At 35.9% G+C, this 24469-nt stretch overlaps 1 protein-coding gene and 2 pseudogenes across 9 annotated transcripts in view; all 3 read right to left on the bottom strand.

Moving 5' to 3' along the window:
- Positions 1-24469, bottom strand: part of JMJD1C (jumonji domain containing 1C) — a 326266-nt gene that overhangs the window by 144844 nt on the left and 156953 nt on the right. The window lies entirely within an intron of this gene.
- On the bottom strand, positions 8943-10645 carry LOC143653091 (INO80 complex subunit E pseudogene; annotated as a pseudogene).
- LOC143653090 (ribosomal protein uL24-like pseudogene) lies at positions 12007-13776 on the bottom strand (annotated as a pseudogene).

Here is a 24469-nt window from a genome sequence, read left to right as displayed (position 1 = left end):
CATTCTCCTCATTCTCCCAACATTCTCAAAAGGAAATTTCTCCAAAATGTCTCCTCCTTTATAGGAGTCCAGTAAACTAATTAAGACCCACACAGAATGGCTGGAGACACGTCTCCATCTAATCAAGTTAAAACCCATAACACAACTGATTGAGTCACAGATCTGTGGCTATAACTTAATCAAATTTCCGAACTACAGTACTGAATAGGGGTTAGAAGAAACAGTTGCTTCCATAAAACTGATTAGAATTAAAACATGGCTTTTCTAGGGTGCATGAATCCTTTCCAACTGGCACAGTGCCTAACATATATCAAGGGCTCAGTAAATAGTATAAACCTATGCAAGCAAGATACATATGTAGATACACAGTATAGGTACAGACCTGGTGCTAATGAATACAGGTGATCTTCTTACATTCTTGAGAAGATTTTTGATGCACAAAAGTGTTTAATTTTGAGGAGTTCTCATTTATTTATTACTTTCTTCAATGCTTATGCTTTCGGTATAAGGTCTCCAAAACTTACCTCTTATTATAAGAGGAAACTGCCTCTTTTATAAGATTGATAAGAAATTTTCTTGCATTTTCCTCTAAAAGTTTTATGGTCTAATGTTTAGGTCTTTGATCCATTTTGACTTAATTTTTGTATAGGGTGTGAGATACGGATCCTCTTCCATTCTTTTGCACGTGGATATCCAGCTTGCTAGGTGCCATTTATTCAAGGGACTGTTCTGTCCCAGGTGAGCTGGCTTGACTGCCTTATCAAAGATCAATTATCCATAGATGAGAGGGTCTATATCTGAACACTCTATTCAATTCCATTGGTCAGTATATTTATCTTTATGCCAGTACCATGCTGTTTTGACCACTGTAGATTCACAATACACCATAAAGTCAGGTAGCATGAGGCTTCCAACTTCATTTTTCTTTCTCAGGATATTTTTAGCTATTCAGGGCACTCTGCCCCTCCAGATAAATTTGGTTATTGGTTTCTCTATTTCTGAAAAGTAAGTTTTTAGGGTTTCAATTGGTATTGTGTTGAATCTGTAAATCAATTTAGGTAGAACTGACATCTTTTTTTTTCATTTTTTTTAACTTTATTAATTAAAAAAAAATTAACAAACAAAACATTTAGATATCATTCCATTCTACATATACAATCAGTAATTCTTAATATCATCACATAGTTGCATATTCATCATTTCTTAGTACATTTGCATCGATTTAGAAAAAGAAATAACACGATAATAGAGAAAAATAAAACTATACGTACCATACCCCTTACCCCTCGCTTTCATTTACCACTATTTCAAACTGAATTTATTTTAACATTTTAGAACTGACATCTTAATTATATTTAGTCTTCCAATCCATGAACATGGTATGCCCTTCCATTTATTTAGGTCTTCTGTGATTTCTTTTGACAATTTCTCGTAGTTTCTTTGTATAGGTCTAGTGTATCTCTAGTTAAGCTTATTCCTAAAGATGTCATTCTTTTGGTTGCAATTGTAAACGGAACTTTTTTCTTAATTTCCCCCTCAGATTGTTCATTACTTGTGTATAGAAATACTACAGATTTCTGAGTGTTGATCTTGTAACCTGGGAGTTTGCTGTATTAATTTATTAGCTCTAGTAGTTTTGCTGTGGATTTTTTCAGGGTTTTCGACATATACTATCATATCATCTGCAAACAGTGAGAGTTTTACTTCCTCCTTTGCAATTGTGATGCCTTGTATTTCTTTTTCTTGTCTAATTGCTCTAGCTAGAACTTCCAACACTATGTTGGATAACAGTGGTAATAGTGGACATGCTTGTCTTGTTCCTGATCTTAGGGGGAAAGTTTTCAGTTTTTTCCTATTGAGGATGATGTTAGCTGTGGGTCTTTCATATATTCCCCTTATTATGTTGAGGAATTTCCCTTCTATTCCTATCCTTTGAAGTGTTTTCAACAAGAAAGGATGTTGAATGTTGTCAAATGCATTTTCTGCATCAATCGAGATGATCATGTGGATTTTCTGTTTTGATTTGTTGATATGGTGCATTGCATGAATTGATTTTCTTATGTTGAACCATCCTTGCATACCTGGGATGAATCCTACTTGGTCATGGTGTGTAGTTCTTTTAACGTGCTGCTGGATTCGATTTGCTAGAATTTTGTTGAGGAATTTTGCATCTATATTCATTAGAGAGATTAGCCAGTAGTTTCTTTTCCTGTTAATATCTTTATCTGTCTTTGATATGAGGGTGATGTTGGCTTCATAGTTGAGTTAGGTAGCTTTCCCTTCTCTTCAAATTTTTTGAAGAGTTTGAGCAGGATTGGTATTAATTCTTTCTTGAATGTTGGTAGAATTCACATGTGAAACCATCTGGTCCTGGACTTTTCTTTTTGGGGAGCTTCTTAATGACACATTCAGGTTCTTTACTTGAGATTGGTTTGTTGAGGTTGTCCTTTCTTCTAGAGTCAATGTTGGTTGTTCATGCTTGTCTAGGAAGCTGTCCATTTCATCTACATAGTCAAGTTTATTAGCATAAAGCCATTCATATTATCCTCTCATTACTTCCTTTATTTCTGTGGGGTCAGTGGTTATGTGTCCTTTTCTATTTCTGATTTTATTTATTTGCATCCTTGCTCTTCTTCTTTTTGTCAGCCTCACTAAGGGTCCATCAATCTTATTGATTTTCTCATAGAACCAAATTCTTGATTTGTTGATTTTCTTGATTGTTTTCAAGTTCTCAGTTTCATTCATTTCTGCTCTAATCTTCATTATTTCATTCCTTTTACTTGAAATAAAAACCTAAACTTGTGGACTTATAACTCATACCAAATTCTGAAATCTGCTCTACAACTAATTGTGATGTGCTTTTAAATGTATTGCTTTTTTGCATCTATGTTATTTTTCCCAAAAAAGAAAAAAAAGTGAAGGAAGAGCATAATAGAGAAGATAGGATTTAACAATTGAGTATGACTGCTGATTTAATATACTGAAATTTCTTTTGGTCTCCATTGTGTTGGAGAAGGTAGAAGGAAAAATTAAAAATCGTGGACCTATAAACCATACCAAACTTTAAAATCTGCTCTATAACAACCTGCTAAAATGTATTTGAAAATTTGTTTTTTTGTATACATGTTATATTTCACAATAAAAAAAATAGTTAAACTGGGCAAAAGAATAAATATTTATCAAAAGAATATGTTCAAATGGCCAAAAAGCACATGAAAACATGTTCATCATCATTAGCCACTGGGAAATGCAGCATCATAACCATGAGATAAGGAGGTGCAATGGTGGCTCAGTGGCAAGTATTCTTGCCTGCCAAGCTGGAGACTCAGGTTCGATTTCCAGAGCCTGCCCATGCCAAAAACAAACAAAAAAACAAAACCATGAGATACCATTTCACTCACATTAGAATGAATACTATCGAACACAAAGTAAATCACAAGGGTTGGCGAGAATGTAGAAAAATATGAACTCTTGTTTATTGTTGGTGGGAATGTAAAATACTGCAGCTGCTATGGAAAGCAGTTTGGCTGTTTCCCAGAAAGTTAAGTATAAAATTACCATACAACCCAACAATTCCACTTCTAGATATATATCCAAAAGAATTAAAAGCAGATTTGAACAGATATTTGCACACTGATGTTCACAGCAGGATTATTCACAATTGCCAAAAGATGGGAGTAACATGAGTGTCTATCGACAGATGACTGAACAAAATGTGGTATATGCATACAACGAGTATTGTTCAGCCATAAAAAGGAATGAAGTTCTTATACACGTGACAACAATGTTTGAACCCTGAAGACATCATGTTGAGTGAAATAAGCTAACATAACAGGACAAATATGGTATGATCTCACTGATATGAAATCATTAGTATAAGCTAACTCATAGAGTCAGAAACTAGAATACAGGTTACCAGGGGCCTGGGAGGAATAGGGAATGGGGAGCTAATGCTTAATTGATAGAGTTTTTGTTTGGAGTGATGGAAAACTTTTGGTAATAGATGATGGTGACGGTAGCACAACATTCTGAGTGTAATCTACACCACGAATTATATATCTGAACATTAGGTCACATATATGTTACTAGAATAAAAATTAAAAAAAGAAAAAAAAAACCCACAGGATTATACAACACAAATCATGAACCCTAATGTAAACTGTGGACTACAAGTAACGATATGATCATAATATTCTTTTATCAATTGTAACAAAGGCACATGACTAAAGCAAAGTGTTAAAAGGGAAAACTGCCATGTGTGAGAGGGGTATATAGGAACTCTACCTTCCACATGATTTCTCTGTAAGCCTACAAGCTCTCTATTTAAAAACAAATACTTAAAGAAACTGAAACATAGTATTAATGTTACACTTTGTATACACTCACTCGTGTGATTTTTATTTGGTTGTCTTTTATTTACTTTTAGATTATGGGTTTTTAATTTGTGATGATCCAAGAATCGGTTTTAGGAAAGTCTACAAATCCACTGAGATTTCATGAAAAATTGTTTGTATGCATTCTAGGTAGAGTTGCTAGGGATTTTTATCAGGGTGTCAGAAAGCTTCATGATTCCACCAAAGATTAACAACCAATATACTATAGACTTAGAGTGTATTTTCAGAATATATAAAATACCGTTTTTCACTAGATGCTCAGGAAGGTCCTGACTGTTCTCATTTAAGTACTAATATGCATATCAAAATAACTTGTTTTCCACAAAAGATAAAAAATTCAAAGCTTGTCAAAACTTCTTTACTAATAATATACTCTAATACTGAATGGATGAAGGCTGGGTTAGTTATGACATGCTATTTCCTAAGGAAACCTCAAAATATAACTCCAAAAGAACATGTAGCTTTTCCAAGGACAGTAAGAAAATGGTTGAGCTGAACAAATCACCATGTAGGTCATTAAATTCCATGTAAATTCATAATCCATAGGAATTCCCAAGAATTTTAAATCACAGATGAACTCTATACTGATATAAGCAACATGTGAATTTGGATTCAGAAATATTAAATACCACCTTAGATAATGCAAAGACCTAAGTATCATCTTTGCAATGAATACTGGAATCAGTATAACAATGGAGGAACCGGTTGTAATCTTGGTGCCAGGTTAGTGTAAAGTAAATCAAGGTAGAGACATAATATAAAGAAAGAAATAAAAGGGTTCTAAGTAACAGCTCTACTATTTATCAGTCTGTAACTTTAAGACAAATCACTTACCCAGATTTCTAATTTTTAAACTAGAGATAATGTTAAATATTACTTAAATTCCTGCTAATATTATAATAATACTCATCATGAACTTCTGGTGTGGAAAAACAGCAATCAACTTCATGTTTTTTATTTTCATTGGCCCAAAAGTTATTTTCAAATGAGTGGAATTCAATGGGATACCCTAATACAGACTGATTTCCACTGGTATCTGGGACCTGATACTCAATATATTCTGCATAAAGTAGTGAATGAGTGAATGAAGTCTTTCGAAAAAACTCACCCTCCTCCCCCCCCAAAAAAATTAATTTGTAAAGGACTTTCATACTTCATTAATCAGGTTAGAAGATTTCCATCTTGTGAAAACTTATATAGCATTTATTTATAATTTTTATTCATTAAATATTTTGCAATAATTCCATTTTTTGTAAAACATTCTTTTTTAATACATAGTTGAGATTTACAAGAACTGAATTTCTCCAATATTGATATTCATCACATGCTGCTGAGGAATACTGATCTGTCAAGAGAGGCCTAGTTTAGTTGCTTCTCAAGTCCTTTCCAGTCTTACAGAAACTTTATGTGAGTTGCGAGACCATATAAGCATGCTATCAATGAAAATGTTCAAAAATAAAAAAAGAAAGCCTCATGGTTCTTCAATTTTATCAGCATTGCAGAGACTTCGATTTTTAGCAACCACAAAGCATACAAAAAGAAAAGCATAGTTTTTAAACACTTGGCAGATTCATTTTCTCTATTATGTAGTAAAATATAGGGAAAGTTTAGTAGATTCTCAGCATTCTTTCATCTACAGATGATGAAAAACTGTTGACCTTAATAGATATGATACACATTTTTGAAAATAATGAATTATACACTATAGTGTCTTTTTTTTTTTCTTTTTAACATGGGCAGGCACCAGGAATCGAACCCGGGTCCTCGGGCATGGCAGGCAAGCACTCTTACCTGCTGAGCCACCGTGGCCCGCCCACAATATAGTGTCTTAACCTTACAAAACAATAGATGCACTCTCTTTCTTGAATATGTGCAAAGCAAAATAATATTGACTATAAATTTCTTCTAAAGCATGAGTATCAAAGTAAAAATCCTTTTACCATTCTGTGCTGACTTCACTTATTGTCCTATAACATTTTCTAATTTAGTGACCCCTCTCGGACAATTATAAGACAGAAACTTAAGAACATTACGCACATATTTTTCCTACAATGAAAATGAGAAAACACCTCTTGGAAAATGTCATTTGAGCACTTATTATTTTTTGGGAGATTTTTCTAATCCTTATAAATGAAGTATAAGCATCACTTCACCTTGATCTAATTTCTCAATTAAACAACTTTTTTCAGTAATTAATCTGTGATGTTAGACACAGTTTCTGAATCCAAAAAGGAAGAAAATAACTGAAGTGATTCACTTGCTGCAACCTTAAATAACCTTTAGAGATTGTACTGATACACGAATATTGTCGTAGAATTTTTCCTTCAGAATTTATCCTTTTCTCAATACCACTAAATCTGATTTATCAACATCAAAAGTTTTGATCTGTAAAGGAAAAGCAAAACACTTTTATTACTGCTCTCTTAAGAAACTTTGTTCAAACCAATCTGAAAGTAAAAACTGATAATTTACCAAACGGTTCAAATGCCTCAAAGTAGAAACTGATAATTAACTTTTTAGATTACAATGAGGCATCTAATTCGGCTTCTCACATCAATAAAACAAATTATATCATTCTCACATTCTTTGAATTAAAACAGTAATGAACACAGGTGAATTTAACATATAATTATATATGCTAAGGGGACCTTCAAGGAATCGGTATTTTGTTTTGTTTTTAAATCTTTTCACCTAAGGAATTTGAGTCCTTCACAAAAAAGACCAAGACAGAAAACTGACACACTACTGACAAGGTCAGACAAATCAGTCTGACAAGGTGCTTCTGAATGTTGTTGTCAGAGAATGTTCTAGGTAATTTCAACCTTGATGATAAAAACTGTAAGACAACTAGCTATATTATTCCAAAATGGTGATTTTTGTACTATGTATCTTGGAAATAGCAAGATAAGCTTAATATTTCAGTTAAATATTTCACTTAATATTAAGTTAAAAGAAAGCTTGATTTCCACATACAATTAATCTTAAAAATTGGCATTTTCATTGCAACATACAATTTGAACCACTGTACTTATTTTTAGAAGTCCCTACCAGGAAAAATACACTGAAAACATTTTAACAAATCCTTACTAACCATGAAATAGTCTAGATTATCTGGGTTTATGTGATTATACATTTGTGGTGGTTTCAAGTCGTACATACCTCAGAAAAACATGTTCTTAAATCTCATTCACTTTTGTGAATGATCTTTTGTTGAGGTTACTTCAGTCAAATCAGGATGAACCTCACTGGGTTTAATTTACTGTTTGTTTTCTAGCATCCTGAAAGAGAATCTCATACCACTGATTTTTTTAATCTATCTTATTTTCTAACATATTCATTTAGTGCCATAAATTCCACTCTAAATATTGCCAGTTTTGAAAGGCTGAATTTTCATTCTCATCCCATTCAAAATATATCCTAAAGTAAACTGTGATATCCTCTTTGAACCAAAGCCTGTTTAAAAATGTGCTGCTTAATTTCAAAACAATTGGGAATTTTCTGATCACTCTGCTATTAATTTCTAGTTTAATTACACAAAGGTCATAAAACATATGCATGCCTTCAATGCTTTGAAATATTTGAGATAATATGTGAGATCTGCTTTGGAGCTCAGCATATGAACTACATTCCTAAGTTTTCCCTATGTGTTTGAGAATAAGGCATACTGTGTAGTTTAAGGGCACTGTTCTATAAATATTAACTAGGTTAAGTTGATTAATACTGTTCTTCAAAGTGGCTAAACTCTTACTCTAATTTTTTGTTCTACCTGCATTATCAGTTTATGGAAGAGGTGTGTTGAAATGACTATAAATTTTTCCATCTTCTTTTAATTTTGTCAATTTCTGAATTTTCTGGTTGGAAGCTATCTTAATGAATGCATACAAATTTTGGGTTGTTATGTCTTCCTTATAATTATTATTTTTATCATATCGTATACCTGTATATTTCTAGTACTATTTCTTGCTTTGAGTACTTGTATGATATCTATATAGCTACATCAACGTTCTTTCGGTAAAGTGTTGGTATAGTGTACCATTTCCATAAGTACGCTTTATGCAAACAGTATATAATTGGGTTTGGTTCTTTATCTAGTCTACCTACACTGGGTTTTAACTGGATTGCTTGTTCCATTTTAATTTAATTAATAACCGGTACAAATAAGTTTACACTCCATGTTATCATTTGTTTTCTATTTGTCCTATCAGCTCTTTGTTTCTTTACTTCTTTCTGCATGCATTTTGGACTAATCAAATGTTTTATTATTCTACTTTTTCCTACTCCATTAGCTTTTTAAACATTCTTAAATAACTATTCTAATGGCTACCCTACCGATTACAGTAAAATGCCTGAGTTGTTACAGTCTAATTAGTACATTTTAATACTTTCCCAAATAATATTAACTTATAGCAGTTTAATTCCACTTACCCACTCTACAACCTACTGTGCAATTGTTGTATTATTTCAAAGTCTATATAACATAATGGCTATATATATATATATATATATATATATATATATATATATATATATAATTTAAAAAGAGCCACATCTTTAATATAGAGTCTTCATTAACAAAACTAGCCCTGTACTGCTACTCTCTTAAAGGGGTGCCCACCACAGAGGCTCTGTCTCCTGAGGGTGGTAGCTGCTCCCTGGCACTCCTTTAATAACTGAGCCCCAGGTGGGGCCAGGATATGGCATAGGTCTTACCCCTTACGCTCCCTGCTAAGGGGCTCACATTCCTAGGGGGGCATCTGCGTATGTTTATGCCTTTTCTGATTGTGTCAGTGGCTGAAGCACAGCAACTGGGTGTCAATAAACACCTCTGAGGAAGCTGGGATAGGTGTGTATAAATACGGTGCAGGTGGTGGTCAATCTGTATGTCGATCACTAGGTCATCATTCCTGTCCAGGGCACTGTTCCCACTGTCTATATCACTGAATATTTGCTGAGGGACAGTGCTCAGGCCCGTAGTGATGGTGGTACCTTGGGGACGGAAGGCCAGGTCTGCTCACACTCCAGCCCTGGAATACCGACAGGGAAGGTCAACAACCCCTCTCACAGGGCAATTGGGTTTCCCACTGCCATTTTGAGTTTCTGGGACAGGCAGGGCTATTTCTCTTGCTTGGGCCTCAGGGTATTGGGCTTGGGCAGCTGCAGGGCCAGGCAGTCAGAAGGGAGTTGGGGACAGGCGGGAGAAGCCAGACAACTCTGGTATGGGGAGGGGGTCCCAGAGGCCTGAAGGGGAAACCCTTTTGAAAGAGGCAGGGAGAGGCTGGAGGGGGAGGTGGCACTCCACAGCAGAGGACCTCTCCTATCTTGGGAACTGAAGTATCCGAAAACAACTTGGGTGTCCCCTTTGTCTTGTTGTTATTGGAAGATACAGTGGCATCTGAGTCAGAAAAGTCTTCATCCATGCTCTCGTACTACAGAAGTCAGTCTAGGAGGAAACTCTTGTTCTGGGACACCTCCAACAATTTCATCGTGCCTTCCTTCCGCAGTTCCTCCTGAAAACACTCGTGTTCAGAGATGAGGAAGTTGAGCTTCCGCTTCAAGATCCAGTATTTCTTGCAATCCACTGTCCTCAAGAGCAGTGACATCATAATAAACTTTTTAAAAATATTAATTTTAAAACACATCTACATTTTAACCTTTTCTATTGCTCTCCATTCCATTCTACACTACATGCTTTTATCTGATATAATTTTCCTTTAGCTTAAAACTCTTAATTGAATGGTTTTAATACAGTGGCAGATTTGCTTTAGTCTGTTTGAATTGTCTTTTTTGCATTCTTTACAATGAATACAGAATTCTAAATTGGCAATATTTTCTTTACCCACATTATGGATGTCATTCTATTGCTTTTGAATTGCCAGAAGTTCTGTTGAAAAGACAGCTGAAAAACAAATTGTTTTCTTTTACTTTAATGATCTTTCTCATTCTGGCTACTTTTAAGACATTCATTTTCATCTTCGTTTTTAGGAGTTTGACAGTCAAGGGTATAAGTTCTAGAATGTGTGAGTTAATCTTGCTTTGGGTTTCCGCCTGAGAATTCTGAATCACAGTGAGCCTCAAGTACATTTTACACTGAATTTATATGACTTATATGGTCCAAAAGCTTTAAGTGAAAATTTTGTATTAAAACGAAACTGATAAAAGCAAATGCTAACTCAACTCAGAAGCCTCAAAGTATTCCCCAAAGGAAATTCCAAGGAAAATGAGTAGATGTCAGTCATAAAAAAGATTCACAAAAAAATAAGGAAACAACGTGCCATAAGTGAAAGCCAATGAAATATTTAACTCAGAAGATATGACACTTAGGTCTAATATAGACTACAGAGAAGACAGAAAAGGTAGTGAGAAAAATGAATGTAGAAAGAAAAAAGCATTACAATAGGAAAAAGAACAAAGGAACTTTAAAAAATGAAAATGAAGTCATTTTAAAAACTCACTAGATGAATTTAACAATAGATAAGATAAAATGGAAGAAAGAATTACTGTGAATTGAATGATACAACCAAATAAATTATCGAAATTATAGTCAAGGATGACAAATCAACAGACAATAGGAAAGAGAAGATAAGTGGGGGAAAAAGACCCCATAAAATTAGAAGATCTGACATGTGAAATCAGAGTTTCAAAAGTAGAGTCCAGACATATTGGGGGTAAAGACTAAATTCAAAGAGTATTTTACTGAAATGCAACATGACATTATACTTCAGACATATGAAGTCCACAAACTAGAAACACAATGAATTTTTTAAAAATCAAAATTGAAATACAACACAGCGAAAATCTATGACTGTTCAGAAAAATTCAAGATGAGTTCAGAAAAATATCCAGAAGGAAAAGACAGACTATCAAAGGAAGAAAAGTTACCTACCTGAAGTCTTAAGTGTAACACAGAAAGTGGGCATTTAATAGATTAACATCTTCAATGTGTTAATATAATCATTGAACTCTAATTCTAAATAAGTAATCTTCTGAGGATGAGGTGAAACAAACAGACAAAAACTGATATATTTTCTTCACAATAGATATTCAGGAAAGGAAATTTTAAAAATAACTGACAGGCATAAGGAAATCATTCCAAACAGAAAGTGAGAATTAACAAAAGGAAAAAATGGGCAAAGTCAATGGAAAATATGGGAGTAAAATCTAAACAAATTGACTTTACATCACAGTAATAATAATGTCTTGTCTTTGGGAAGTAAAACCAGATTTAGTTAAAATACTGGGCAATTGAGAACCATTAGGTTAAGAAGGCAGTGATTAGAGTTGCAATAGAAGGAAGGTAAATAGATTAACATCAGACTTAAGTGCACATGTTAAAATTACATGGGTATTTACTTAAGAAGTGAAAATAAAGTGGGAGATGCCCAAATAAAAGGGAGAAAAACAGAGCAAGAACAAAAGGGAAAAAAATTCACCCAAAAGAGGGCAAAAGAATAAAATGAAACGTAAAAATGCAGAAAAAGATAACATATCAGAAACAATTTGAAACATATTAATTTAAAAAGTATAGTGGTATAAATTCTCAAATTAAACTGCTGTAAGACAGGAAACATTCCCTACAAAATTCATCTATGCATACTTAAGAATCAGAGAAATTCTGAATGCCAAAAGATGCAAAAAGATATGCCAGCAAATAAAAACAAAAGTTGCTATACTAATATTAATACCAGAACAAATAAGATTTCAAGGATAAAGCATAATTAGAAAGACAATGTCATAATCATAATGATAAAATAACTCAATTTGCTAGGAACATGTTACAAATCTAGTCAGCTACAAATTTTATTTTAAAAACTGACAAAAAACAAGGATGAGTTGAGAAATTCACAATCATAGTAGCAGATATAATACATTCTTTTAAAAAAACTAATAGTCCAAAATATATCTGGTCTGTTAGGCCAAAGTTCTGAAAAACAGAATTAACGAACTTGATTTAATGGGTATAAGTAAGATAATGTACCCAATTATTATTATGAGATAGGACTTCCCCCAAGAATACATGGTACATTTATGAAAACAGACCATATGCTAAGACTCAAAAGTTTAAGAATATACTCGTATTATAAAGACTTTATGATCTGAGCATAATATTAATTTAGAAGTGAATTTAAAAAGATATAACTAAAAATTGTGCAGATAATAAAACATTAAAAAAAATTAAAAGGTTTGGAAAATTAAAAGGTTTGTAATCCCCAATAACATCATTCCTATCAACCCTAGAGAACACCCATGGCTCAATCTGAGATCCTACAAAAGCTGCATGTACTAAATTTACTTTTTAGAAACCTAAAACCTTCAGATGGTTTCTAGGCCAGATAAGTAGAAGTCCCAGTCTCTACAAGAACATCAACCAGTTCTATCCCCGATCCTGTGTTGTTGACATCCCCTTTCTTTCTTTTAACATTTCCAATTTTTACTCATACAATTATTAATTAAAACCACAAAAATAGATTTATACAGGCACATATCAATAACAAAACAAGATGGAAATGAAACATTCAAGAGACATCTTGAAAAGCTCCAAAGGAAAACAATGCTAGGCTAAAATATACAGTTAAACCATGGATGCACAACAGGATGCATTCATTCCTGCATTTTTTCAATAAGTCCTTCCTTACTTGCCTTTTTCTTTTCCAACTTGCTGAGATTTGGCTCAACATTCAAGAATTTTTTTCCTATCTTTGTCTAGTTTAGCCTGGTGACAAGCACCTTGTCAGGGTGAATGCCCACATGGACATTTGTGCCGTTAGCCTTCTCAGGTTGCACCCTCTCGATGTAGATGATATACTTCTATACACCTGGACTAACTTGTCAATTTGCTGGCCATTGTAATGCCCTCGAACCACCTGTACCTCATCGTCCTTGAGGATGGGCAAGAAGCAGACATTGTATTTCTGCTGTAGCTACTTGGAGAACGGGGATGACGTGATCTTCCTACACATGTGTGAATGAACACTGAAGTGGCATTTACGGTTCGTGCCATGATCTGAGGTCACAAAGGGGGTAAACTTCATGATGACAGTCTGGTGCCAGGTGAGCTAATGACACCCTGTTTCAACACAAAAAAAGTTAGAATGGGCAAAATGAAATATCCCTAAAGATTGGGAGAAGGTTCAAAGCAGAAGGAGCAGTTATAACAGAGAAGTTAGGATTTAATAAATGAGTATGACTACTGAATCATTATATTGATATTTCTTTTTAGTCCCCAGTGTCTTAAAACCCCTAGAAAGAAATACCTGAAATTTTGGAGCTGTAATCCACATCAAAATTGAGATCTGTTCTATAACTAACTGTAAACTGTACTTTGTAATTTATTCCTTTTTCATATATATGTTATATTTCACAATAAAAAATGTTTTTAAAAATCTGAAAGTTGGTTCTTTAAGAAGATCAATAAAATCAACAAACCTTTAAGCTAGACAGGCAATGACAAAAAAGAGGACCTGCAAATAAATAAAACCAGCAAAGGGGCGGGGGGGGGGATATTACCATGGGCCCTGAATAAATAAAAGAGACCATTAAGAGGTTACTATGCACTGTATACCAACAAATTAAACAACTTAGATGAAACTGACCACTTTCTAGAAACACACGAACAACCTACACTGACTCAAGACAAAACAGAAGACTTCAACAATCCAATCACAAGTAAAGAAATCAAAATGGTTATCAAAAACCTACCAACAAGAAAAGCCTAGGACCTGACAGTTTCACATGTGAGTTTCACCAAGCATTCCAAGAGGAATTAACACCGTTCCTATGCAAACTCTTCCAAAAAATTGAAGAGGGAACACTACCTAATCTCATTCTGTGAAGCCAATATCACCCTAATACCAAAGTCAAATAAAGACACCACAAGAAAAGAAAACTTCAGACTAATCTCTCTAATGAATATAAGTGAAAAAATCCTCAAGAAAATACTTGCAAATCAAGTTGAATAGCATATTAAAAGAATTATACACCATCATCAAGCAGGTTTTACCACAGATATGCAAGGGTGGTTCTACAAAAGAAAATCAATTAATGCCATACATCACATGAACAACTCTAAAGGGAAAAATCACATGTTCATCTCACCTGATATAGAAAAGTCATCTGTCAAAATTCAGTACTGTTTCATGATGAGAACACTTCAAAAAGTAGGAATTGAAGGGAACTTCCTCAACATGATAAGGGCACATATGAAAAATCCACAGCTAACATCATGCTCAACAGTGAGAGACTGACACTTTCTCTCTAAGACTGGGAACAAGACATGGATGCCCACTATCACCACTGTTATTTGACACAGTGCGAGAAGCTTTTGCTAGAACAATTAGGCAAGAGAAAGAAATAAAAGGCATCCAAATTGGAAAGGAAGAAGTAAAACTGGCACTCTTTGCAGACGATATGATCCTAAATTTAGAAAATCCTGAAAAAACAACAATAAAGTTAGCAATAAAACAAGTTCAGCAAACTGGTGAGATATAAGATCAACATGCAAAAATCAATGATGTCTGCCCTCCTCCGCTACATGGGACGTGATTCCCAGAAATGTAAATCTCCCTGGCAATGTGGGACATGACTTGCAGGGATGATCCTGCAACTGGCAGTGTGGGAGTGAGAAGTCCTTCTTGACACAAGGGGGAAAATAAATGAATCATTATACTGATGATTCTTTTTAGTCTCCAGTGTCTTAGAAAACCTAGAAGGAAAAAAACTGAAATTGTGGAGCTGTAACCCACATCAAGCAAAATAAAGTTTCAGGTGCTGAGATATTTCAAATAGAGTTGAGCGGTAATTCTGGAGGTTATTCTTATGTAGTATATAGATATCCCTTTTCAGTTTGTGTCTGTGTGTATTTGGGTAATTAGAGGGAGATATCTAAAACTTGAACATTTTTATACCATTACCATATATACAATATAACATGTCCCCTTTTAACCACATTCAAATATTTATTTCAGCGCTGTTAATTAAGTTCCCAATGTTATGCTACATCACCATCATCCATTACCAAAATATTTCCATTGTTCCAGATAGGAGCTCTGTACATTTTTTTTAAAGAAAATAAAAGTAAAAAGAACACGCAAAACATCCCATCCCCCCAATCCCCAATTGCTTCTTTTTTTGCCTTTTATTTTCCCTCACTCACCTGTTTTTACACTGGATAAGGACAGTGCTAGTCACAAGGTTTTCACAATTACACAGACAGACCTTAAAAGCTCTACAGTTATTCAATAGTCTTCAAGAATCAAGGCTATTAAATTACAGTTCAATAATTTGAGGTATTTTCCTCTAGCTACTCCTGAAAAAACAATAATAAAGCTATGTGAGCTAATAAACAAGTTCAGCAAAGTGGTGAGATACAAGATCAACATGCAAAAATCAATGGTGTTCACCCTCCCCCAACATGGGCCATGACTCCCAGAGAATTCTACCACTAAACTACCTTTGCACCCCCAAGATTCTTTTTTAAATGCAATTTTAATGAGATAAGTTATACATTTACATACCATATAATCATCCAAAGTGTATATCAATGGTTGACAGTATCATCATATATAGCTGTACATTCATTATGACAATCAATTTTTGAACATTTTCATTATTCCAAAACCAAGAAAATGAAAAAAATGTAAAAATAAAAGTAAAAAAGAATACCCACAACAGGGCAGGCCATTGTGGCTCGCAGGCAGAGTTCTTACCTGCCATGCCAGAGACCTGGGTTCGATTTTGGGGGTCTGTCCTTCCAGACACAAAAAAATAATACCCACAACATCCCATACCCCCGTACATACCATAAGCCCTCTACTACTTACTTAGGTCTTTCTTTTCTTACTCATCTGTCCATACACTGTATAGAGGGTGCGTCAGTGACAAGGTTTCACAATCAGATAGTCATGCTTTAAATGCCATAGAGTTATACAATTATCTTCAAGAATCAAGGCTACCAAACACAGTTCAACAGTTTCAGGTATTTCATTCTAGCTAGCTCAATACATCAAAAACTGAAAACGGATATCTACATAATGCATAAGAATGACCCCTAAAATGATTTCTAGACTCTAAATGAAATCTCTCAATGGAACTTTATTTTGTTTCATTTCTCTTTTCCTTTTGATCAAGAAGATTTTCTCACTCCCATGATGCCAGCTCCAGGCTCACCCTTGGGAGTCACGTCCCATGTTGCAAAGGATATTTATACCCCCAGGAGTCAAGTCCCACGAAGTGGAAAAGGCAGTGAGTTCATCTGCAGGGCTGGCTTAGAGAGGCAACAATTAAGCAACAAAAAGAGGTTCTGTGGGGGTGACTCAAAGACAAAATTATAAGTAGGCTTAGCTTATCTTCTGCAGGAATAAGTTTCACAAAGTCAAGCCCAAAGGTTGAGGGCCTGGCCCATCAAACTGGCGGGCCCCAATGCTTGCAAGAACCTTACGCCTTACCCAGGTGGGGAAGTTTAACATTTTCGCCTTTCCCCCATCCCTCAAATAGAGTTTGCAAATACTTTTATATCTTCTGCCCAGATTACTCTGGGATATATCAAGGCATCACACCAATCTATATAAACCAATAGGATCTCACTCCCTATTCAAGGTTCCAAGCAACTGTGATATTCAAATAAGCTGACTATATAAGTTAAATTAGATATCGTGCTACAAAATAAACACCTCTTTGTTTTGTCCCACACAAAAGCTGAAGTTTTAAAATACAGTCAATATCATCCTTTATTCTTTGGTCTGATTTACCTTAGTTCTAACCAGATCACCTTCATTCATATCTCTAATCGACATATGATCACTTTTTCAGTGTTTTTTACAGTTGCTGTATGGGGAAATGATGACTTTCATAGTTGCAGAACTCAAGCTCTGAGTCTCAGGTGTCTCAGATGCCCGAAGTTTCAGGGAATGACCATGTTAAACACAAGGAGCTCAGCATCTCAGAATTTAGAAATAAAAGTTACATCTCTGGAATAGATGTGACTGCTCTAACAACTAAAAATACAGAAACTTTTCCAATAGGCCTTCACCTGATAACTATGCTCTTGAATTCAATTAGTCTGTATGAGTGAGGCATTATAATATTTGTCTTTTTGTTTCTGGCTTACTTCATTCAACATATTGTCCTCAGGTTCATTCACTTAGTTGCACAACTTGCAACTTCATTCCTTCTTGCAGTCACTCAATACTGAATACACCACAGTTCCCCCTTCCTTTCCTCAGTTGATATCCTCTCAGGCCACTGTCATCTGATGCAAATCTTAAATAAATAAACACCTGTGTGATATGTCCATTTACACTTTCATTCTGAGTTCACCCAACTAAACTACAGGGTTGCAGGATCATACGGCAATCCCACCCATAGCCTCCAGTGGAGCCACCAAAGTGCCCTCTACTTCCCTACAAACGGTGAGTATATAAATCTCTTTCTCCATATTGGCTCCAACAACCGTATCTCTCTGTTCATTTTAAACAGTTTTATTCACACATTATTCAATCCAACCTAAGTAAACAAAATCAGTGGTACCCAGCACAATCACACAGCCATGCCTTCACCACCACAATCTGTGACCTATTTGTATATAACCTGATCATTCCCTGGAATGTCAGATAATTGTATGACACCTGAGTCTCAAAGTTAGAGCTCTGAAGCTATGAAAGTCAGCATTAGCCCATATAGCAACTGTTTAAAAAACTGAAAAAGTGATCATAATTCAACTAGAGATATGAATGAAGCTGATCTGGATAGGACTAAGGTAAATCTGACTACAGCGTAAAGTAGTATATTGTCTGTATTTTAAAACTTCAACTTCTGTGTGAGATCAGATGTTTACTTGGTACAAAATTAATATTTCTGGTAGCATATAATCTAATATAACTTACATGGTCAGTTTATTCGAACGCTATAATCACAAGGAATCTTGAATAGGGCGTGAGATTTTGCTGGTCTGTATAGGTTAGTGTGATAACCCCATACATCTCAGAGTAATCTGGGCAGAGAATAAAAAATTGCAAAGTCCCCTTGAGGGACCGGGGAGAAAGGAGGAAATATTCAACTTCACATGTAGGGAATTTCTGATTATTTTCACAGGCAGTAGGAACAACCAATACAATAGGCTGAGCTCTCAATCTAGGGGTTTACCCTTATGAAACTTATTCCTGCAGAAGAGAGCTAAGCACACTTAGAGAATCTCTTTTAAAATCACTGCCCTCCCCACTACATGGCACATAACTGCCAGCAGTGTAAATCTCCCTGGCAATGTGGGACAGGATGCCCGGGGGTGAGCTGGGACCTGGTATCATGGAATTGAGAAAGTGTTTTCGACCAAAGGAGGAAAGAGAGAAATGAGAATAAATAAAGTTTCAGTGGCTGAGAGTTTTCAGATACAGGGGGGATATTATCTTGGAGGTTATTCTACGCAATGTATAGATATCCCTTTTTGGTTTATGGAACACTGGAAAGGCTAGATGGAAGTGCTGAAACTGCTGAACTGTGTTCCAATAGTCTTGATTCTTGAAGATGACTATATAACTATACAGCTTTTACAACGTAACTGTATGATTGTGAAAATCTTGTGGCTGGCACTCCCTTTATCCAGGGTATGCTCAGATGAGCAAAAGAATATGGACAAAAATTAAATATACAAATACGTAGGAGGATAAGGGGGTGAAAAAAACTTGGATAGATTGAAATACTGCGGGTCAACAAGAGGGAGAGGCAAGGGGTATGGGATGTATGGGCTTTTTCTTTTATTACTTTTTCTAGAGCGATGCAAATGTTCTAAAAAGGATCAGGGTAATGAATACAAAATTGTGATGATATCATGGGCCACTGATTATATACGTTCAATGGACTATATGTGTGTGAAGACATCTCAATAAAAACATTAAAAAAAAAAAATCAATTGGCCAGGGAAATGTGAGGGTTGTTCAGTGGTAGAATTATCGCCTGCCATGTGGGGGAACAGGGTTCAATTCCTAGCTCATGCATTTCCCGAACAAAGAAAGAAACCAACAAAAATAAACAAAATTCAACAAATGGTGCTGTAATAATGGGATACTCACATGGAAAAAGAATGAAATGTGACCCTGTCATACAGCATACAATAGAAAAAAAAAAAACCTCAATTGGCCACAGGTGTGAGGGTCTGTTTGCGAACTCTCAAACAGAGTACATAGAATCCTTTGCTCCATATATCTATTCTTGTGCATACCATGCTGTTGTGATAACTGTGGCATGGTAACATGCTTTAAAGCCAGGAAGTGGGATTCCTTCAACTTTGTTCTTCATCAAGACTTTTCTGGGATGCAGCAAAGGCAGTGCTAAGAGGGAAATTTATTGCCCTAAATGCGTATCTCAAAAAAGAAGAAAGGGCAAAAATCAAGGAATTAACTGTCCATTTGGAAGAACTAGAGAAAGAACAGCAAACTAACCCTAAAGCAAGTAAAAGAAAAGAAATATAATGAAGATTAGAACAGAAATAAATTGAGAACATGAAAACAATTGAGAAAATGAACAAAAACAGAAGTGGGTTCTATGAGACAATAAGATTGACAGACACTTAGCGAGGTTGAAAAAAGAAGAAGAAAGAGGATGCAAATAAATAAATTCAGAAATGGAAGAGGAGACATAACCACTGACCCCACAGAAATAAAGGAAGTAATGAGAGGATAATATGATCAACTTTATGCTAATAAACTCGACAATGTGGATGAAACGGACAAGCTCCTAGAATGGCATGAACAACCAACACTGACTCAAGAAGAAATAGACGACTTCAACAAACTAATCACAAGTAAAGAAATTGAATCAGTCATTAAGAAGCTCCCCAAAAAGAAAAGTCCAGGACCAGATGGCTTCACATATGAATTCTACCAAACATTCATGAAAGAATTAGTACCAATCCTACTCAAACTCTTCAAAAAAATTGAAGAGGAGGGAAAGCTACCTAACTCATTCTACAAAGCCAACATCACCCCCATACCAAAGCCAGACAAAGGCATTACAAAAAAAAGAAAAATACAGACCAATCTCTCTAATGAATATAGATGCAAAATTCCTCAACAAAATTCTAGCAAATCAAATCCAGCAGCACATGAAAAGAATTACATGCGATGAGCAAGTAGGATTCATCCCAGATATGCAAGGATGCTTCAACATCAGAAAATCAATTAATGTAATACACCATATCAACAAATCAAAGCAAAAAAGCCACATGATCATCTCAATTGATGTAGAAAAGGCATTTGACAACATTCAACAACCTTTCTTGTTGGAAACACTTCAAAGGATAGGAATAGAAAGGAAATTCCTCAACATAATAATGGGAATATATGAAAAACCCACAGCTTTCTGATTTTATTTGTGCTTAGGCCTAATTTTAAGTAGGCTTAGCCTATCCTTTGTGGGAATAAGTTTCATAGGGGCAAATCCCAAGATTATGGGCTGGGCCTATTGATTTGGTTGTCCCCACTGTTTCCAAGAATATCAGAAATTCTCCAAATGGGGAAGATGAGTATTTCCCCCTTCCTCCCAACTCCCCCAAGGGACTTTGCAAATACTTCTTTATTCACTGTCCAAAATCACACCAACCTAGACAGACCAACAAAATATCATGCCCTATTCAAGATTCCATATACTTGTTTTTTTTAATTAAACTGACCATACAAGTTAAATTAGGAAATGCACGACCCCAAAATAAATTTTGTACCAAATAAACATCTCTCCCTTTAGCCTCACAGAGAAGTTGAAGTTTTAAAATATGGAAATCATCCTTTACCCAATCTTCTGATATACCTTAGACCTGTGTGGATCAGCTTCATTCATATCTCTACTTGATGTCTGATTTCAACCTTTTTGAACAATAGTTTCAACCTTTTGAACAATTCCTATATGAGGTATTGTTGACTTTCATAGCTTCTTGGCTCTGACCCTGAGTCTTGGGTGTCACATAAATTCCTAAAGTTTCTGGAAAGACCAAGTTACATACAAAGAGGTCAGTATCTGAGAATTGAGAATTAACAGTTATACCTCCTGACAGCTGTAAGAGCTTATAATCTAGGACCCTTATCAATATGTCCCAACCTGATATCCCACGCTCTTAACTTTAGTTCACCTAACCTTTATATTATAATTAGCCCATATGATTTAGGCGTGTAAATATTTGCTTTTTTTTCCCTAAAATTTCATTCAACATGTGCTGGTCTGAAAGGATGTATGGACCCTAGAAAAGCCATGTTTTAATCAAAATCCCATTCAGAATAATCCCTATTATGTTTGAAACTGTAATTAGATGTGTGATTTAATCAAGAGTGGTTGTTAAACTGGATTAGGTGACGACATGTCTCCACCCATTTGGGTGGGTTTTGATAAATTTCTGGAGTCCTGTAAAACAGGAAATATTTTGGAGCATGAAGGAGATTCAGAGAGAGAAGAGAACGCTGTAGCACCACGAAGCAGAGTCCAAAAGCCAGCGACCTCTGGAGATAAGGAAAACGCCTTATCTTATATCCCAGGGAGCTTCATGAAACTGGAAGCCAGGAGAGAAAGTTAGCAGATGATGCCATGCTTGCCATGGGCCCTTCCAGATGAGAAAGAAACAGTGAAATCAGCCTTCTTGAACCAAGGTATCTTTCTCTGGATGCCTTAAGTTGGACATTTCTATAGACTTGTTTTAATTGGGACATTTTCTCAGCCTTAGAACTGTAAACTAGCAACTTATTATATTCCCCTTTTTAAAAGTCATTCTGTTTCTGGTATACTGCATTTCAGCAGTTGGCAAACTAGAACACACATAACAGCTTTTAAAGTTCATTCATCTAGTTGCATCCTTCACAACTTCATTCCTTCTTGTGGCTGCTCAATAGTCCACTGTATATAAACACCTAGTTCCCCCTTCCCTTCCTTAGTCATTGTACCCTTAGGCCACCTTCATGCATTATGGATCACCAACACTGTGGCCAGAGACACCAGTGTGTTGGAGACGATCTTGCCAAACATGGCTGCCATGGCTAATGCAAGGCAACACAAAATGGCTGACCTTAAATCTGCCCTCTGCCCTAGCAACAATGGTGACCAATCCCAGAAATCTGCCCTCCACCCTAGCAACAACGGTGACCAATCCCAGTCCGACTCGTGTCCCTGCATGCTCCCAGCCTATATAAGCCTGTGCACTTCCTCAATAAAGCAGACGCCTGCCACTCTCCCCTGAGGGTCGTGTCCTGAGTCATGTACTGTGTGCTCTGTGTCTGTGTGACTACCTCAGTACGGCCACTTACCCCCAGCCATCAGCTACCCCATACCAGTGTACAAATGTCCATTCCCCACACTTAGCAACTCCAGGTATACTGTGAGCAACAGGGTTTCAGGATCATCTGCTTTTGGTTTTATTTCTTCTGTTTATTTGATCTCAATTTCATTCACTGTTGTTCTAATCTTTGCTATTTCATTCTTGTAGCTTGCTTTGGGATGAGTTTTAGCTACTTTATATTTCCTCCAGGTGTGAAGTTCAGCGTTTGATTTGAGCTCTTTCTTCCTTCTTAATGTAGATGTTTCAGGGCATAAGTTTCCCTCTCAGCACTTCCTTCGCGGCATCTGATAATTTCTGATATGCTGTGTTCCCGTTTTCATTTGTCTCAAAATATTTACTGTTTCGTCTTGCAATTTCTCTTTGACTCACAGATTAACTGAATTTTCCAGTTCTCTGCCTGTTATTGATTTCAAGCCTCATTCAATTATGATCATTGGAAGTGCTTTATATAATTGCAATCTTTTAAATTTATTAAGACCTTTTTTTGTGACCCAACATGTGTTCTATTGTGGAGAATGATCCATGCACACTTGGGACAAATGCATATATAGATACTGGTGTTTGGAGGTATAATCTTCTATATATGCTTCTTTTATCTCATTCACTTATATTTTAGTCAAGTACTCTGGTTACTTATCGATCCTCTGTCTAGGTATTCTATGCATTCATGAGAGTCGTGTATTGAAGTCTTCCAGTGATTATTGAAAAGATGACCATTGCTCTGTTCGGTTTTGCCAGTGTTTGCCTCATTTATCTATGTCCACTCTGGTTATGTTCCATATTTTCCTTCATCTCCTTGAACTGATTTAGGAGATTTGTTTAAACATCTTTGATTATTTGTCCCAAATTCTGTATCTCCTCCAACTTTTTAATTTGTTACTTTGATTGGGCTCTATTTTTCTGGTTTTTCAATGTGTTACTATTTTTTTTTTTGCTGATATCTAGGCATCTGATTCTCTTGAGACTATTCTGAACACCAGTTTCTCTCTGCTGTCAACGACTCTGTTGTTGATTGGGTTTGTGTTAAGGCTCTTCTTTGATAGGTGATTTGTCAGTATTTCCCAGCCAATCTGAGGCCAGGAACCAACATTGGAGGCACAGAGCCATTCGAAAGGGGTGTGTGGGAAGAGTCAGGAAAGATGCCAAAAAGCCATTTTGTTTAACCCATCCCCACCCCACAAAGCTGTGTTTTCCTGGCCTGTCCAGCAAATGGCACTCTTCACTAAAAAGCCATTTTGACAGTCTACAAAGGTGCACTTTCCTGGTTAGTCCAGCAGATGGTATACTTTGGGAACCTATTCCCTGCAGCCTAGAAAGGCAGGGTATTTTCAGCCCTCTGGCAGCTCCACCTCTAACAAGGTCAAAAACAAAGGCACAACAGAGCCTGCTGAGACAGGCTAATGCAGCAAGACCCAGAGATCTAAATTAGCTGACCAACAGCCAGATCAGTACTGGGCGGTGTTCCCCTCTGTTCTTAGGGAAGAAACTTTTGTGTCTGTCTCAGTTCACAGCAACCCACCAGGCAAGGACTGAACCGATCCAAAGCTCCTTACACCTCAAAGTGGGGGGATTGGAGCCAGAAGCCACATCTGCGCAAGTTACTCACAGTTTTTTTTACCACAGTCTCTTAGTCTTTTGTCCTCCTGTTCCCTGGATATTGTGTAGGGAATAAGACTGCCCTGGTCTTCAGAGCCTAAGAATAGGTGTTTTAGAAGGTTTCTGTCTGTCTGCTAGCTGTTTATGGAAGAGGATGAACCCTTTAACTCTGTAT

This window comes from Tamandua tetradactyla, chromosome 13, assembly GCF_023851605.1.
Source record: "Tamandua tetradactyla isolate mTamTet1 chromosome 13, mTamTet1.pri, whole genome shotgun sequence".
Taxonomy (NCBI): domain Eukaryota; kingdom Metazoa; phylum Chordata; class Mammalia; order Pilosa; family Myrmecophagidae; genus Tamandua; species Tamandua tetradactyla.
The sequence above is the reverse complement of the archived record's forward strand: the minus strand, read 5'-3'. Positions and strand labels throughout refer to the sequence as shown.